This window comes from Typopeltis vanoorti, chromosome 21, assembly GCF_054136105.1.
Source record: "Typopeltis vanoorti isolate ZY-2024b chromosome 21, IOZ_Tvanoo_1.0, whole genome shotgun sequence".
Classification (NCBI taxonomy): domain Eukaryota; kingdom Metazoa; phylum Arthropoda; class Arachnida; order Uropygi; family Thelyphonidae; genus Typopeltis; species Typopeltis vanoorti.
The window spans coordinates 19,183,174-19,201,273 of record NC_143569.1 but is presented as its reverse complement, the minus strand read 5'-3'; the positions used below and the strand labels follow the sequence as shown (position 1 = coordinate 19,201,273).

Below are 18,100 nucleotides of genomic sequence, written 5' to 3'. Positions count from 1 at the left end.
AGAATTTGTCTATAACCAATATGACAAAATTACCACCAACTGATGAGAGTGATCATGTGGAATTACACTGCTGGTAAATATGACTTGGATCAGTGCCATGATGTGAAAAAACTGCAGTGGTAAAAGAATGTTTGAGGGAAGTAATAGACTGCATACCTGGTCAGGAGAATGAATCAAGTGGGATTTAAATTAATGGATACCAACATTAACCTGGAGCTATAAAAAATAAATAAATAAAATAAAAATTGTGGAAGGCATTCAAGGAGACATATTATCAGCAGGCACATGAACAATTCAAAGCACAGGCCAGAAGGGTAGCCAGTGTGGTAAGAAAGGAAATTAGCAGTATAGAACAGTTCTTTCAGTATGTTTATGGCAGAATGATTTTAATGAATGCCAATGGTAGGAAGATAACTGAACCATGCAAAACAGTAGAATTGCTAAGTGAGCACTTTGCAAAAATATATCTCCCAGGTGGAGAGATACTGCAATGAACTGGAGGTACATAGCATATTACGAGAAAGTGCTAGAGAATTAGCATTGCTTTTGACCACATTGTTTAATCTGTCTTTGCTCTGGGTTAGTCCCAAGGGGGTAGAAAGTGGGAGTTCCATTGCATGAAGGAGGTTTCAAGACTGAGGGAGCAAATTATTAACCAATCAGCATCTCAAAAGTCATGGTCAAGGTATTGAAGAGGGTCGCTTAAGGGTAAAATATAGGAATGGGATAAATGGGGGGGTGGGGCACAACATGGTTGTGGAAGAGTACGTCTTGCCTCTATAACTTACGTTTTTAGACTGTGATATTACTGGACTTAGGCTTTTGACAGGAATACCTCATGGAATTCTGATAAATAAATTAAATTTCAACAAATGAGTTCAGTAGAAGGCCTATGTTTGCTGCATGGCTCTGTACTTGAGTGACGAGTATTTAATTTTGTACATTAATGACATAAGAAATGAACTTAGAGGAAATGTTCAATTGTTTGCTAATGATGCAAAATTGGGTACAGCAATAATCCATAAAGATAATGTTAAAATTTTTCAGAATGATGTAAACAGACTAGCAATACAGGCAAAGTAGAATGGATGTCAGTGCAAGGTTATGCAATTTGGGGTGAAAAGATTGATTTCCAGCTGTGTATCACCATATTGCTGGAAATGTACATCAGGAAATAGATGAAGACAAGTATTTCGAGGGGAATGGTAGAGAGGGAGTTGAAGTGTAGAGGGCATATTGCAAAAATGCAGCTAAACAGATTCATCAGATAACTTGGTTACTGAAGAACACCCTGATGAGCAGAGATGAGAACAGGTTTTATAAGATGATTACTGTATACAGATCTCATCATTTGGGTTTCTTATGATGAGAGGATCCAGAGGCCAATGATTAAGATGGTGGCAGGTTTATGGAATTTATCTTATGAGGACAGGTTGAAGTTTTGTGGATTATAGAAATTCGTTGACAGGTGGAAAAGGTGTGATATGATTGAGGCATACAAATTACTGAGAGGTTTTTACACACTTAATACAAAGGAAATCTTTCAGAACATGTCTGGTGGTTAGAAAGGGAGAGTGCATTCTTGGATTTTGAGCAAGTGTGCGGATGAATTTGTGAGCATGCCCATATTTTTGGCATGTGCAAAGGGGGTTGTAGAGTTGACAGGGAAGTTGATCTATTTTCACTGATGAAGTTTTGGGATGTTAAACATAAAGATGATAGCCAGTAAGCAGTGAAATGGATTCAGGATGTATGGTATGGCAAGGCAATTGCAATATCCTTTTCTCATTGATGTTGGAGATACTGATGTTTGATACTAGGCTACTATGTACATATGAGTTTTCTCACTAATGCTTATAACTTTTGGCCAAGTTGTGCTAACCACTGAAACTCTTCAACCTTACTTCATATACTTTTGGCATTAGTATACATAAGTTACAATATTTTCTTCATCCCTTCATACCAGGTGTCAGGAACAACAAGGAGATACAATATTATTCAAAGGTGTGTGTGGAGTTAATATGATTTGTATTCCTCTGACAATGCATAGAGAAGTTGCTCAGAACATTTGTCCTGAAATGAGGTTTTAAAAAGATTTTGAGGATTTGTCAATCAACCTGGTAGTGGCATCTTCTCAATGCTTACCTGTTGAGCATATGAGGAAATATGGAATACAGCAGGTTTGTTAATGTTTTTTGCTTTTCTTTGTTCTTGCATTAGCTGATGTGAAAATGGTTGTGGACTGTTGAGAATCCCCTATATAGACCCCCACTCCATTAAAAAATGATGGCACCTGGAAGTGGAATGTCAGAACTACTACAGATGTTATATTGTCACCACAGTGAGCATCCTTGATCCTGATCCTCCATTGGGAGACTTAATGCAACACACTTGATCTTTACTGACACATTTAGAACTACCAATCTTGCTGAAGTAGGGGACAAAACTGCTCGCACCACCGTGATCCACCTCCCAATGTTTATGGGTCACACTGCATAGCAAACTTGGTGTTGAATCCTAGTGATATTGTCTAGAAAACAGAAAAGTAAAATGAGCCTTTCAGAAGTAGAGGAAAAAATACAGAAACAGAAGAAAAATGGCCAGTACCATCATTGGGTCCATCTTTAATGAATATGTTCATTCATAAAAATATGCTCAGTCATTCCCTGGAATGTAAGGGTGTGGTCCAGAAATCACCTAGTAAGTGAATGGAATCAGATGCCAATGGGCACTGAGTGCATGATAAGTATGTATGACCTGCAACTCCCTAGAATTTTCTGCATGCTAACTACAATGTGATTACATTAATAATTTTTCTAGTTCATGTAGAATTTCAACTATATTATGCTTAGCTGCATTAAGCAAGGTCTAAGTGTAATATAGCAGCAGCAGTCAGAGGATGTCTCAATAGACTGCAGTATGGTGGCTACTCTTCAAGCATGATACCCAGACCAATACCAAGGTTGTGTGCAAACGATTTGGTGCCCATACATTACACCTGAATGATGCAGCAAAGGAAGCAGTGGCTGCATAGTCTCAACGGCTGCGTTGATGCTTCTGTTCTAGCGATCACATCATAATAGTACAAAAGCAACTGTCTAGTACTGCCTATCAATGCATGAGGCACAAACATTATCATTGCAGTGGCCAAATGGGATTCTGACAAAAGGTGTTCAGTTCTTGATTCACATGAAACATGCCATGATCTCTTTAATTTGGGCAGCAATGGCATCCAACACTTTACTAATGGCAGGTCAAGGCTGCTGTGGATTTGACCACTCAAATTTGCACCTCTTTCTGATCCTTTATTAATTTGGTAATAATTTCTCTTGGTATGATAACAAATTTAGAAAATGAGATTTGCAGTATCAGCTTGAAACAGCTGTTAGGCCAGTGAAATGAAACCTAATCAATGTCTTAACAATAAACAAACATATGGGCTCCTTTGGCAGAGCTTGTATGTCTTTAGAGCAAACCAAGGCAACTCCAATGTTGAAGGTCATATTCTCATCAGCTGACCAGTAAAATTTACAAAACTTAAGTTTCTTTCTAGAGCTGGCTGTAAAACATCAACTGATCCATAACATCGTATCTTATGCTAAATTGAAGGTCTTTGGCTCTATACTTGAATTTGCAGAATTTTTAATAAGACTAAGAATATTAAAACGTATTTATGGTTGTAGCTCAATGGAAGTGACGCTTGCGTCCTCTGCACTTGGCTGCTCGAAGTTAGACCCAGGTTCTAGTCTAGTCGCTGACTGGAGGAACTTTTTCTAAGCCTATCTTCGACCGGTTCCCGAGTTAGTCAATCTCTGGCACGGGCAAGTGGGTTTTTCGTCCCGTAAACTCAAGAAAATCGACTGTAGTACCCACATTATTTCAGACAGTAACATATCTTGTTAGGGTTAGGTACCAAGAGATGGCAGCACTTGTTTGCCAGTCTCTTCATCGGTGGCTGCTATAATTAGTGATAGACATGGGCCAGCTATCTCTGATTGGCTACCGATGGAGATTGAACTGCCCACTCAGTCTCCAAAAGCTAGATAGGGTATCAAGGCCTCGCCTACTCCCTATGGTTAATATTTGGAACTTTATAAATAACTACAGTAGTTAAAAACATAAAAGAGAAACATTTTGTTTTCATAAATAATTTTATTCAAAAGCTATTCTGATCTCCCTATACATTCCCAATAAATACGACGGCCAGTTTTTCATATTTTTATTTATAATCGGTCTTTTTTCAGGGCAGATGTTTCTCAATGCTAGAATCTAGAAGTGACTGTGCAATTGAATTAGATTATTTAAGAAACATTCATTTTCTTAAGTTGAATAGCTTTTGTGGAGATGTACTCTATGAGATTAATCTATCTGAAAAAATACATCTTCTGTGTAGCAAAATATACAAGAATATATAAATGAATTTTTCCTATCTAAAAATGAAATAATTTGTTAAATTACAGAATGTCATACATACATATAAAAACAATTACATCTGAAAGTGAACAGGAAGTAGCATGATTTTCAATTCATATACAATGTATAGTGCAAATGGCAAAATCTTTCACATTTTATGTGAAATACAACTAATTGTTTTGTAATTAAAAAATATATTTCAACTGTACATTTCAACAGCTAAATATAAGGCACTTGTTTGAGAAACATCAAATGCTGGTATTATAAGAACTTTTTTTTAATAGAAAATATTAAAATATTCTAAGGCACAAAGATGACTTCAGTAATATATTCCTTAAATAATACATGTTATTGTTCAAGTTCTTCCCAGTTGCTCACTATGTCTAAAGACAGAGTGAGCAACTGTTTGCATTTTTTGCTGCACAATAATTTTTATTGCTGTTTCATAAAATTTGAAATATTCATGATTCAAACTAAACGATGGCTCTGATTACATAGCATTTATAGGTGTATTTCACTTTCAAAAATGCATTCCAATGAAGATTGATATAACAAAATTTCTTCATATAGCATTCTTATCCATGAAAGTTTAACCTGCAATTAACAAACATATTTCAAACTGGAGAATAAATGAGAATGCTTCATAGATTACAGTGAAGTGGGTTATGTTAAACATTCTCTTGTTAAATGATTCAGATTTTTACTGTAATAATTTCAATTAATTCTCCCTTTATATTACCAGAATTTTATTTTCTTTAACAGACCAGTTATGGGCAAAAAATGTGGATGCTTATTCACAGTGTAATTAAGTACACAACAATTTATTTTTGAGTAAAAATGAGTATATTTCAATAAATGAAGACTGGTTCAGCTACTTGGATTACCCAAAAAGAAGTTCAATCTCTTTATAAATATGTATAGTTTACTTCTTTGGGAGAAGTCATTAATTTAAAAAAAAAAAAACATACTGAAAATAAATTTATTAGGCCCATGAATGGCCTTATAATGCAGTAATGACAGTATTCCCCTGAAGTCCCATTTGTTCAACTATAAATAAAAAAAGATATTCATGTATTCTTTAAATACATATTCAAGCCAAGATTGTTTTAACCTAAATTTAACTATAATCAAATTTAAAGTAACTTATGTGAAAAACAGCACATGATAAAGGAAAAACAGAAAAGTCCTCACTCCTCTGTATGCAGGGTTGCAACAAAACAGGGAGGTCTACATAGATATGAGCAATTACCTGGAGCAGTAATAATATGATACATCTACTTTTATTCTTTCTGTCAGTGACTACACCTGTGAAAAGGTATGGAAAAAATGCAGGAATCAAAGAAACAGAACAAGAGTGGGTAGGAATAAATAATATTCCAAGAAATTTATCTTTCCTTACATTATTATTATTATTTGAAGAATGGCTCTGTTCGTAATCTGGAAAACATTGAACTGTAAGAGCTGACTGTGCACAAAGGAAGAAATATGCAATCACATTTTAGGCAAAATTTATACCTAAAAACAGTAGCAAGAAGTATGATTCTAAACATAGTGAAAGACCAAAGCTTCATTGTAATGATCTCATAGGCATCTGGTTATATCAGTTATGAATTTTCAAAATTTATATTGACAAGCTGAGTCATCATACAAATTGAGATGCCAGATTTACGATTTCAAACAAATGTGTTAATTTTTAACAAGAAAAATTGTATTGACTTCCATTTTTCAATTAACGCTGCATTGATTGTAAAGAGACAGACTTAGCTCCTCAGGTCTGATTGGATTTAAACTGGTCTCCAATCAAAAGAAGTGTACATAGCATTAGTCTTATTTTATCCAAAGAGGAATTTAAAATACTTACAAATGAATAACTTTATATTCCTCTTAAACACTGCTAGGCCCAATAACCTGCCTTAAGTTACTAACATGAATCATGAGATGCAATTCAGACATATGAAAACACATGCACAAAGTAAAAATATTACTTATTGATCAAATCCAACTTAAGAGCATACAATCTATACAAGGCAGGTTCTGCACACTAGAAATGACATGCCTAACATAAAGGAACACTGAACATAATGAAGTTTGTTTTTAAAACTAATTGTAGCCACTCTCCCATGCTTGCAGCATGGATATTTATTTAGATTCAAATTAAGATGATGGAACAGGGCCTCACAATCTTCTTTTAATGTTCATGCCTAAAGCAACTTTTGCTGAACAGCATCATTTCCAAAAGACACTACTCAGTAACATCAATGCTGACATTAAGCATTGATGAACTGGTCTACAATGGGTTATTTTCAGCGTTCATTGATCTTATCAATAGAATGGCTAATTCTTCCTATATATATACACACACACACAGGTGATAATCACAAGAGACCTGAAACAGATTAAAAATAATGGAACAAAACCTCATGCTTGATGGTAAGCCGAATTGCTGAAAGTTGGTTAGAAGGTATAAAAGTAGTGGCAAGCAAAAATCTATTCAAATTCACACAATATAACTGGATTCCATGTCCCAACAGAAACAAAAGAAGTTGTATCCATTTTGTTACATATGGGCTTTCTTTTAAAGAAGCTGTAACAGAGGAACAAATAGCATAAGCTGTGCTGAGCAAATGTTTTTATAACACTATACTTCTGGGAAATTAGCTGGGTTTTTATGTATATACTGTTAAATCTCATGTATAATATATACATAAATTATACCTGTTTTAGCTTACTTGAAAAGGGAGAATGCATATGTACAATTATGGCAATAGTTGGACATGTAGACTCCCACAGCCCTATGATGTATCATCACTTTAAATTGTTAGTCAAGGTGGTTAGTAATTTAGGGCAGGTTAACCCTAAACTGTCCTGACCTCAAAAAGACTTGGTGGGAATGAATGGTGGATAGGAGGTTAACGAAGTATTGGTGTCTCCTGAATAAAAATAAAAAACTGTGCAACTTGAAAAATATGTTTTGGGTAAAATGGAGTTCAAAGCATTGTATGGATGGATGGGCAGTACCTTCCAGACAACCACAAAAAAAAAAAAACTCCCGGTGTTTCAAAAGCCAGGAAGTTGGTTTTTACTGTGGGTGATGATACAATAGAACTGTGCAAGTATTAACAGTGATGGAAGCAGTGTTGGACAGAAGACATAACTGTTATTTGGAGAGAGTGCAAATTTCCTACAGCTATTCTGGGTTTTGATATAAGTAATACAGGAAGATGGGGTTTTGGGTGAGAGTTAGTTATGGTTATGCTATAATCTCTTGTATTTTGGCATAATTCATTGAAGAACCAAGGTTGAGATAGGGGAATAAACTTCCATGCCAATAAGAATTGTTTCAGTGACACATTCAGTGACCAAAAATAATCAAGCCAAGGGAATGAAACAAAGAAGTTGCAAAGTCCATTCCTCTGGGCATTCTTATGCCATACAAAATGTGAATTAGAGTGGTTGGCAAAGTGTTGTTTCATGGGAGAAAAGATATCTACATAGATTTTGATTTAAGCTGCCTATAGGACAGATCATTCAGTGTGCAATAGTAAAGAAGAGCTTGAGGATGTTTGGAGAGTAGTCAGGGTTGTCTGGTAACTGATTTGCATAAGACCATTTGTGATAGCAAATATCACACAGCTTGATGGGTGAAGTTGGTGTTGAGCATTAAAATCTCCAAGGACAATAGCTTCAATGTTAAGAAAGTTGAACAGAAAAGACATTTAAAAAGTTCAGAATGGCTGGTAGCATTAGAAGAATGACAACAAATGAATTTAATATGAAGCACAAACAGAGCAGGTTAGAGCAAGACAAATCTTTAGCCAAAGGTGATTGTATTACTGAAATGAAAAACACGTAAAATTTGAAATAATTTGCATTCATTTATATTGAAATTCCACATAAGTTGCTAAATTAAAATTCATTTTATACATCATATCCTTTAATTGCTATTCTGTTTTTTTTAATATTAGGTAAGTATTACAGAACATGTTTAGCCACTATAAATCTGTAAGCTACCTGCTCAAGTTCAAACTAGCACAGAATTATCACTATGTTCCATATCTGAAAAAAATTAATATTTCATATGCTGCCTCCATCCATGGAATGTAGGCAGTGTGTGCATGTGTGAGTGTACCAATTTTTTTTTTTTTTGAGGTCTATTCGGATTTGATAGCACCAAAGAAGAGAAAAAGAATAATTTTTTTTCACTATTATATCCAGTAAAGTAGTTTTGCTATCAAGTAAAGTAGTAATGAAATCCACTAAAACTGATAAATCAAGCGCATCATCACTTTGCTTTTGTGATTCTTCTGTATGGTGGTGGTGGTCTAGACTTCAGTTAAAGAGGAAATCTCACTGCAATGACCAAATTGCCAAGACATTAATTTTTATAAAAAAAAAAAGCATAATAGCCAAAGAGTAACAAACTGCCATCATTTGTAGCTAAATGTAACTTATCCAAGGTGTCACAAGTGGTTTTAAAAGGAACAAATCTTACCTTTCAAAGTTAGAGCCAACGCCAGGAATAGGCTCTTACTTACTGCTAGTGAGAAGGAAGGAGGGAAGGGTGTTTATTAGTGCCATGCCAATTTGACAATCAAAAATTAAATAATATTTAGATAATTTTCCTTGCTTTTGAGAATAAGCTATTATTGTGGGGTAGGAAAGCTATACCCAGTGATACTATAACATGTTTGATATCTGAAGTTGAAACAAAGATAAGGAGTTCATTGTTGTCATGGAGAAGATATTTTCATGCTAACAGTATTGAAAAATTTATGTGGTCAAAATTAAGATATAAGTATATCATTTATCTTTTTTTTGAATGAGCCAAGCATTACAATGCAGTCTGGACTCTTAACTTTTTATAGAATTGAAATGGGTGGTACTATCAAAGTAATTAGTTACATCAAAATTGCTATAACAATTTTTTTTTTTTTTAATCAGAAAATAAATTGTACTAAATGCTGAGATATTCTTGTTTATTATCCTTTGCTTGTACGTGAAATATCTTCCCAAGTAGCCTACTTTCATACAGAGGGTGTTAACTTTATTTCAAATTGCCAAATGCACGGCACACCATTTAGATATGTATATTACCATGCATTATGTGAAAGGTCTGGACAGAGATTATGGAATGCTGAGGCAACTGGATATGGTTGACAGTACCCACATACAAATAGCCTAGTTGTGAAGATACTTTTACAAACTTTTGTTTTCTCGTGCTTGGGTAAAGGATAAAAACAATTTCTTAACTAGTATAATTTCCTTTCTAATCAAGTCAAAAACTCACTACAGCTATATTTCATGCAGAGTATTTTAATAACAGTGATATACCATTTTACTACTTGTAAAATGGAAAATATGACTTCTGCATCTCCATAGGTCTAGCTTCTGCTGATAAGACTTCAATAAAGGTCACAAGTGGTCGAGTTGATTTTATAGTTTGGAATGGAATGGCTTTATCCCATTTCAAAAATTTCACCATATTAATTCTATCACTGTAATATAAAGCATTATAATAATATGGCAACCCTTTCTTATTCTAATCATGCTATAAAGTGAATTTTGAATAAAAATTGTTTCATTAAGTTATATAAAAATATAACTTAATATATATAAAAAATATCTGTCAGTCATTTTACTAAGACACAAAATTCTTAAACATAGGTAGCAGATAAGATTCACATAATTAGCTATGTCATCAACTAAAAAGAAATTGAGTAAAGATCTTGAAGTAAGTCCTTCCAGTAGAAATGCCAAATGATATCAAAATTGTAAATGAGGCACACTGTCATCACTTACAGACTTATATCTCCCTTTATACAACTAAATAGAGAAAAAAACATTTATCAAAACTCTTTGCTCATTAAAGAAGATACTAGGAGTAATATTTCATTATATGAAGTGCTGAGTTAGGAAAAGAAACTATAATCAAAAGGGAAAACTTTTGCCACTTGATAAAAGTAGCAAATTTAAAATTGCATTTGAAATTTAAAGATTTAATAATCTTTAAATTTCAAAACATATTACTACCATGCAATTATCTAATCTTATAGAAATTAAAAAATATATGCTAATTTCTGACTTCAACACTACATAAATCGCAAGGCTTAACCACTATGCTATCACAGTATTTTTATATCTCTTGAGAGAGTATATTCCAGAAAATGATGATGAGATTTTACCGCAATGGTAAAAATATAAGCAACTAATTTTTCCCTATCTTCACTGTGGATTTTTTTTTTTAAACTGGAAAGGAAAAAAATTCATTACTAGTGTAATTTAGTCTATCCCCTGCAGCATATAATGAATTTTATTGAGAAAGAGGAAATACCAATGTTTTTATCAAGCAATATTTGAAAACATCTTTATAAAAATTTACTGTCAACAAAACAATATATAATTATGAAATGGAGGTCATAAAACAATTTCATATATATCACAGTAATGCAGAAAACTGTATTCTGCAAGTAAATTATATTTCTGATTGATTCACTAAAATATTTTATAATTCCAAAGTATTTTGCCATCTAATATTGTGGCAGTGTCAGAAAATTGGTATAATATACCAGAAAGCAAAACATCCTCTTGCTCATTAACCTGTTGCAAAATAGTATCTCTTTGCACTAATGGACTAGTGAAGTATGAATGTTTGTGGAAATCTTTAGGTGAATGATGATTTTTCACTGTCTGCTTAGACAAGTGCCTTAAATATAGCTTGGAAAAGTACCATAATTAGTCTCTAAATTAGTAGATGGATGAGCTAACGATTAGATAATGTGTTATAAGTTTCCAAGTTTTTGCAAATAAACCTTCTTGAAGCAGTGGATGCTACATGCATTATGATCTCAAGTAACACAGCTGCACTGTTTACTGTCTTGTATTCAGCATATGCCTTTCAGTGAAGTCTAAATCTATTTCTGTAATGATATGATATTCTAGATGTCAGTGTTTTAATTCTTTGTTCCTCTTTATATTGAGGAATGGCTTGAAAATGTTTAATTTCTTAAAATTTTCTCTAACTTAAAGATTCTCTGAAGCAGCCACCAACATTAGATGGTGAAATACAATGGAATTAAAAATTGTAAATTAATCCAATAAGTTTATTTAACTGAAGAAGATATACCACGAACAGAACAGGCTTCTGGTTTCAAAAAATCTGTTGTGTGGCTAAAAATCCACAAAAAAGCCTTGCATCATAGTTCACAGAAATTACTGAACTATACAATATATCTGCTAATGCTGTGATTGACTAAAAGCTGAACAGCTAGTAGAGACCTGTAGCCTTTGATGGCTATAGGCCTCTACAGGACAAGATTTAGCATTACATAATTCTTTGGTAAATTAGAGGGAATAAAATTAGAAAAGTGCTTATGTACAGAACTGCCTTTTATATTAGTCTAAAATTATTGGCACAATTATCACAGAACTCAAGAATTAAAGTGGAAGGGATCATAAGAAAAGCACCAAAGACATTGCATTATATAAAAGAAATAAGATAACACGTTTTTTTAGTATGGTTTTGATAAGTTATTTGCTTTATATTCGTATCCTTAAATGTTTTAAGCTTTTCTCTTTAAAATCTGTCTTTAATTCTCACAAATACTGTTGATCAGGCGAAGTATGGGCAAAGGCCTCCAGTCAGCATTACCATAAAATAAACTATGGCTGATATTATATCACACTGAAGTCATTTTTCATAAATTCTGGAAAAAGAAATATATAAATACACTTGATTATTCATTTGAAGGGAAAGAAATCAGTTTATTTTTATTTATTACTTCCAAACAAATACAAAAATTGAAAGCGTTAATATATCAAATGTAACATGAATCACATCAATTATGACAAAGGGGGTTGAGTGGTTGGTTGGATTCACAGATAACGCAACCGAGGTTACAAAGACAGCGAGTTATGACTTTTAGTTACATGTATTATTTTAGCTAAACTTTTTAAGAACTAAAGGTCTTACAAAGTTTTCTTGCATCCCAAATCTCTTTCCAACAATATGATCAATGTCACAGCATCTTCTTAACTACTCATGTAGAGACATGGCTGTTCCTCCTGAAAACTGATTTTTTTAACCTTCAAAACAGGCAAACCAGTCATACAAACACAAGACACTACCCTCTTAACTTTCATTGCTTTGGTAATAAATCCAAAACAATCCCTCTCACCTATGCAATGGTGGTGATTTACCTTTATAGATTACACCAAAGCAACTAAGAATGTAACCACTCCAGTAGTTCTGGAGTAGTCATTTTGGTGATGAAGACACTAATTAGGATAGCCATATGATTCTTTATAGAGAACATCATAAATTTGTTAAAGGTAGACCTTGCTGTGATTTGCTTACAACCAAAAACTTCCAGATGTTATCAAGGCATCTGAACTGATCCCTTTTGAGTTTGTTACATAATTTCAAAGAGGTGGGTACACTTCAAAATAAGCTTGTGACATGGACAGGAATAGCTAACCAGTACTTATTCTGATATGTGTTATTCACTATGTAGAGTAATGTAGTCTAAGAAATGGAAGGTGATAGTGGAGTACCACTGGAATCTGTACTTGGACATTGTTTAACTTACATGTATTGATACTGGGGTTAGTATGGATAATAATATACTATTATTTGGCAATGATGCAAAGTTATCAAAAGTGATATAGGGCATTTCTGATCTGAATAAACTGGTTCCATGGAGGAGGAGGAGGGGGGGGGGTAATTAATGCCATTTCAGTGTGACTTAGTGCAAAGGTATGCATTTTGGATTGCAAACATTGCAGGCAGAGTAGTAGTAGTAATAATGGTAATTTAGCTAATGAAGCTAGACATCTAAGGGTGATGGTAGATGGAGTTAATGCACTGAATGATTGCAATGTTGAAGAGGATAACTAACTTGCAGGAGGAAGAAAGGAAGTGATTCTTCCACTGCATAAGGCTTTGATAAGTGCATATCTCAATTCATTATAGGGTTTAATGGAATAAAAACAGCACAAATAAATAATTAAACACACGTTTAATCAATCAATCCTATATTTTGTCTCTGTCACTGAGACATTGTCAGGGAAAAATCTTAAAATTATAAAAACACACAAAATTGCACGAAAAAATGGAAAAGATTAGACAAAGCCTGCAGTCCTATGAGGGGTGCTGTTGGGCAGACCTAAGAATTAGTGTCTCAAATCCTGGGAAGTTTACGACAACTATTTATTAAAATGAAGTTCCCTTTTTAAAATCTACTGCTAATTCTAAAAAGAAAGTCTTTCAAATTTGTATTTGTTGTGGTGAAGCATAGTAATTTTTATCCCCATTTCATTCTGTGCAAGGCATGGTCAACTAGGCCTGATTGACCATACTTATGGTGGCAGATGTATTTTTTATGTTCTTCTAAGCAGATATTTGCAAATTTCCTAGTTTAACTATATGATAAGTTGCAAGAAACAAGGAACCCCTAGAAGGTATACTACATGCTTTCAGTCTAATCTTTTCCACTTTGTGCAATTTTGTGTGTGTTTTTACAATTTTAATATTGTTTCCATGACAATGCCTCAGTGAATGAGACAAAATATAGGATTGATTAAATGTGTATTTAATTATTTATTTGCACTGTTTTTATTCCAGTAAACCTTATATAATGAATTCCAACCAGCAGGTAAGTCTAAATAGTCAATTGACATACATTAACTACTGTGCTTAAACATAATTATGCAAGTTCCACATAAGAAGTATCGTTATCATCATATATTCACTGGACATCCATAGATGCTGTATGGTCGCTCTGATGGTTGGTGATGTGCCACTAGGCCTCGCCATGTAGTCCTGTTGTATGCTTTTCTGGAGGCTTCAACTCTCTGGAGATCAGTCACTCCACACACTATCCATCCATCTCACTGACGGTCTACCCCTTCCTCTTTTCTAGGAACTTTACTTTCTATTACTGTTCTGAGAAGTTCTCCTTCCATCCTTTCAATGTGTCCAAAATATTTTAACTTACTTCTGTCAATATCCTTGAGGAGCCTTAAAGTTCAGTAGAACTTTAAGGCTCTGCCACCATAGGTATGATCTTTTCTAACACCCATTCATTTGTACGCCCTTGTATCACAAGCCTGCACAACATATGGCCCACGAGCCGCATGAGGCCGGCAATGCTATTTATTTTGGCCCGTCTGCCTGAGTGAATTATTTAATCATACGGGGGAATATGAAATTATACGATTTTTTTCCTAGCATTGAATTAAATTTTTACGAAGACTGTATGTTCATGAGATTAATGTCACAATCATGTTTCTTTCAACTTGACAATAAATTGCATTTGGAGTTATTCCCACTGTCGTATTTAATAACAAATTATTAAATCGCTTCGAGGTTTTGTTAGCGCTAGTGTCGCTGCGGGGAAATTCAAAGTTACATCTCAGTGATAACGAATCATATTACACAAATTGGCCGTGCCTTTACTGGCTTTGGCAGTGTAGTGGTTGGCTGTAGCTGGAGCAATACATTACATAACTGTTATCATAACCTGCATTATTGTGAATTTTTCATCATTAGTTTTTTGTAATTAATATTGTCAATCTTGACACAGTGAGCTTAAGTAAAAAGTGCAAAATAGATTCGGAACATCGAGCATTTAACTCTGAGTGTACAAACAAATATTTTTTTTACTTTGTTTAAGGACAAAATACTGTGCATTGTTTGCCAGGAATCAATCGCTGTGCCCGAAGTGATTGGCCCTTGGTCAGGCGGTCCAAGTTGGGTTTGGCCCTCAAAGACAATCAAGTTGTGCAGGCCTGGTATATAATATCCTCAACAGCCTTCTGTAACACCGCATCTCAAAAGCAACTATTCTTTTCTTATTTGACTTCTTTAGGTTCCAAGTCTCACATCCATAAGTTCTTGTTGAAAAAACAACTGCATCCAAAATCCTCAACTTTGTACCCATAGAGATAGATCCATCCTTCTAAATTTTAGACAAGTCTTTGACTGTTGGATTAGCCATTCCTAATCTTCTTCTGACATCTTCTGAACAGCAGTTCTTCACATTAATAATGGATCCCAGGTACTCAAACTTGCTGACTTTCTCAATTCTTTCTCCATTAAGGTACACTTATTTCTCAAGAACTTCCCTGTTGGTATTTCCTTTGAGAACCATAACCTTTGTTTTGCTAGGATTGAGTTGAAGTCCTCTGTTATTACTGATCTTGTTAACTTTATCAGAATTTGTCCTAGTTCTTCCTTATCATTACAGAGGAGTATGGTATCATCAGCATACCTCAGATTACTGATCAATCTACCACCTATCCTAATTTCTGTCTTGAACTTATCGAATGCTTCATGCATGATGTCCTCTGCACATATACTAAACAAGTGAGGGGAAATAAAGTCCTTGCCTGACTCCTTTTCCCACCTGAAGCCAATCAGTCAATCCAAAACCTGTTCTTACCACGGCTTCTTGCGCCCTGTACAAGTTTGCTATCAATGTGATAGTGTGTTGAAGAAAACTAATTCTTTTCATTACTTCCCACAGTTTCACATGCTGAATTCTTTATACTTTCTATGATCTGTCTAAGCCAAAGGATCTGATCTCTGGTGCCCTTACCTTTCCTAAAACCTGCTTGTTCCTAGGGCATCTCTGCTTCAACTTTGGCCTCAATACTATTTAGCATGATCTTAAATAAAATTTTGCTTGCATGAGATATTAAACTAATAGTTCTATAATTCTTGCAAGCCTTCATGTCATGTGAGTTCCACGTAAGAAGTATCCATGGAAAATAAGTGGAAATGGCAGAATTTATTTATTTATTTTCCATCAGGGAAGAAGAGTGAACAGCAAAAAGTCAGCTATTGGAACAAACTCCACAAATGCCAAATCGCCATTGGCAGAATTTGAGATTGGCATCAACATAAGAGGCATCAATTGAAAAGGAGTCAAAGCTGCAAAAGAATTAGACAAACACCATAAAAACAACAGAGAAATGAAGACAAAAACAGGTGATTCTTTTAAATAACCATCACAAGGTGTGATGATCACAAAAAGAAAGGAACAGATATAGTATTCAACATTAAATATGGCAGATAAGCTTTTTGAATGGCAAGCAATATCAAGCAGATTGATATAGGGAATTGGACAACGAATGCCTTCTCTAATGACTTGAGAAGGCAAGTAACACAAAGAAAAAAAGTTCGTCTGTATTAGAGATTTTAACAGTAGAGTCGGAAATGATTACCAGACATTCAGAAATGTTTTTGGAAAATGGAGAATATAGCAAAGATGATGATAATGGTAAGTGCCTACTGGATTTCTGTTTAAGACATGTACTTGTCATTACTAATTCATGCTGGCTCAGGATATAAGTGGGTATTTGAAATAGAAAGCGCTCACCATTTAGTTTTGAGAACCTCATACTGAAAAGCAACTGTGTGCAAGAAAGTTTTAAAAATAATTAGTTGAGTTAGTTTCAGAGATGAACTCTAGACTCAAATGCACAGATATTATCTAAGTGAAAATGAAAGTGTTTGAAAACAAAATTCAAATCCTTGGTGACTTATCAATGAGTAAAGTCTGAGAGAAACAGATTGATTCACCTGGGGAAGCGTGTGGTGGAGTTGTCTATTCAGAGAGAAAAATCAGAGCTCCATGGTGGACTCAGGAGATTAAGAGGCTGTCATGAAAAAAGAACAAGGCATACAGAAAATCTGCAAGTAAATCAGCACATGCTCTGAGACAATACAGAGAAAATTATATAAAGTGAACCAAAGCAATGTGTAAAAGTAGCTAAACAACAGTTATGGCAAGACTGGTATAACAATAAGGAAGATAAACTCAGGAAGTGACAAAATGTTCCGGAGGCTAAATTAAACTTGCCAGGAAATTATATTGTTTATTCTTTTATCCAAGTGTATGCAAACAAAGTTTGCACATGAAGTATCTTCACAACTATGGAGGATAATGACTTCACACTAATTTTGTCTTAGTATCCCATAATGCAAAGCACAGATCCTTTCAGATGAGTTCTGAAGGTTATTGAAAAAGCTTCGAAATGGTGGAACTGCAAAAGGAATCAGAGATTATATTAAAACTGAAGATAAAGATATTCTAGATATACAGAGTAATTACTCCGAAACATTACTCATTGAAACAAGAAGAGACAAAACAGTGGTAGAAGATAGTCAAAGAGAGAGAATGCAATCAGAAGTACATAACAATATTTGACTGGAAATCCTCAAATACGGAGATATAAATGTTTCAGCTGCATCATTGCATAATTCAGATGACCTGGTAACAGGGTTGAATTTCAGCAATAATTGGAGTAGAGCTTTCATAGAACCCATCTGTAAGGAGCAAAATAAAACAGAATATGAGAATTACAGCTGAATTTCCTTACTGAGTATTCCAGGTAACATTTATGCAAGCCTCTTGAGAAGAGGCCAAGAAAAACTGTGGAAGAGAAACATAGAGAAGAAAAAGCTGGGTTTAAACCAAATAGCAGTTCTCGGGATCTGATTATCTCTTTAGCACAAATAGTTGAGAAATCATGTATATTACACAGATCTATATGTTAAATCAGGCGCGAGACAAGCATTCATATTATCTCCACTGTTATTCATCATCTATATGATGAAGGAAAGTGGGTTAGGCACAATAGCAAAAGTTAAGATATTAAATGCAGCTCTTTACTTTATGCAGGTGAT

General features: G+C 34.3%; 1 protein-coding gene across 2 annotated transcripts in view; it reads right to left on the bottom strand.

Annotated features, from left to right (window-relative positions):
• Positions 1–4,206: 4,206 nt before the first annotated feature.
• The window catches only part of LOC150094659 (NPC intracellular cholesterol transporter 1-like), a 495,369-nt gene continuing 481,475 nt past the window's right edge, over positions 4,207–18,100 (bottom strand). For both annotated transcript variants that reach the window (XM_090411343.1, XM_090411344.1), the window contains one exon: positions 4,207–12,116. The gene's annotated coding sequence lies outside the window, so the exon portion shown is untranslated. The remainder of the gene's footprint in view (positions 12,117–18,100) is intronic.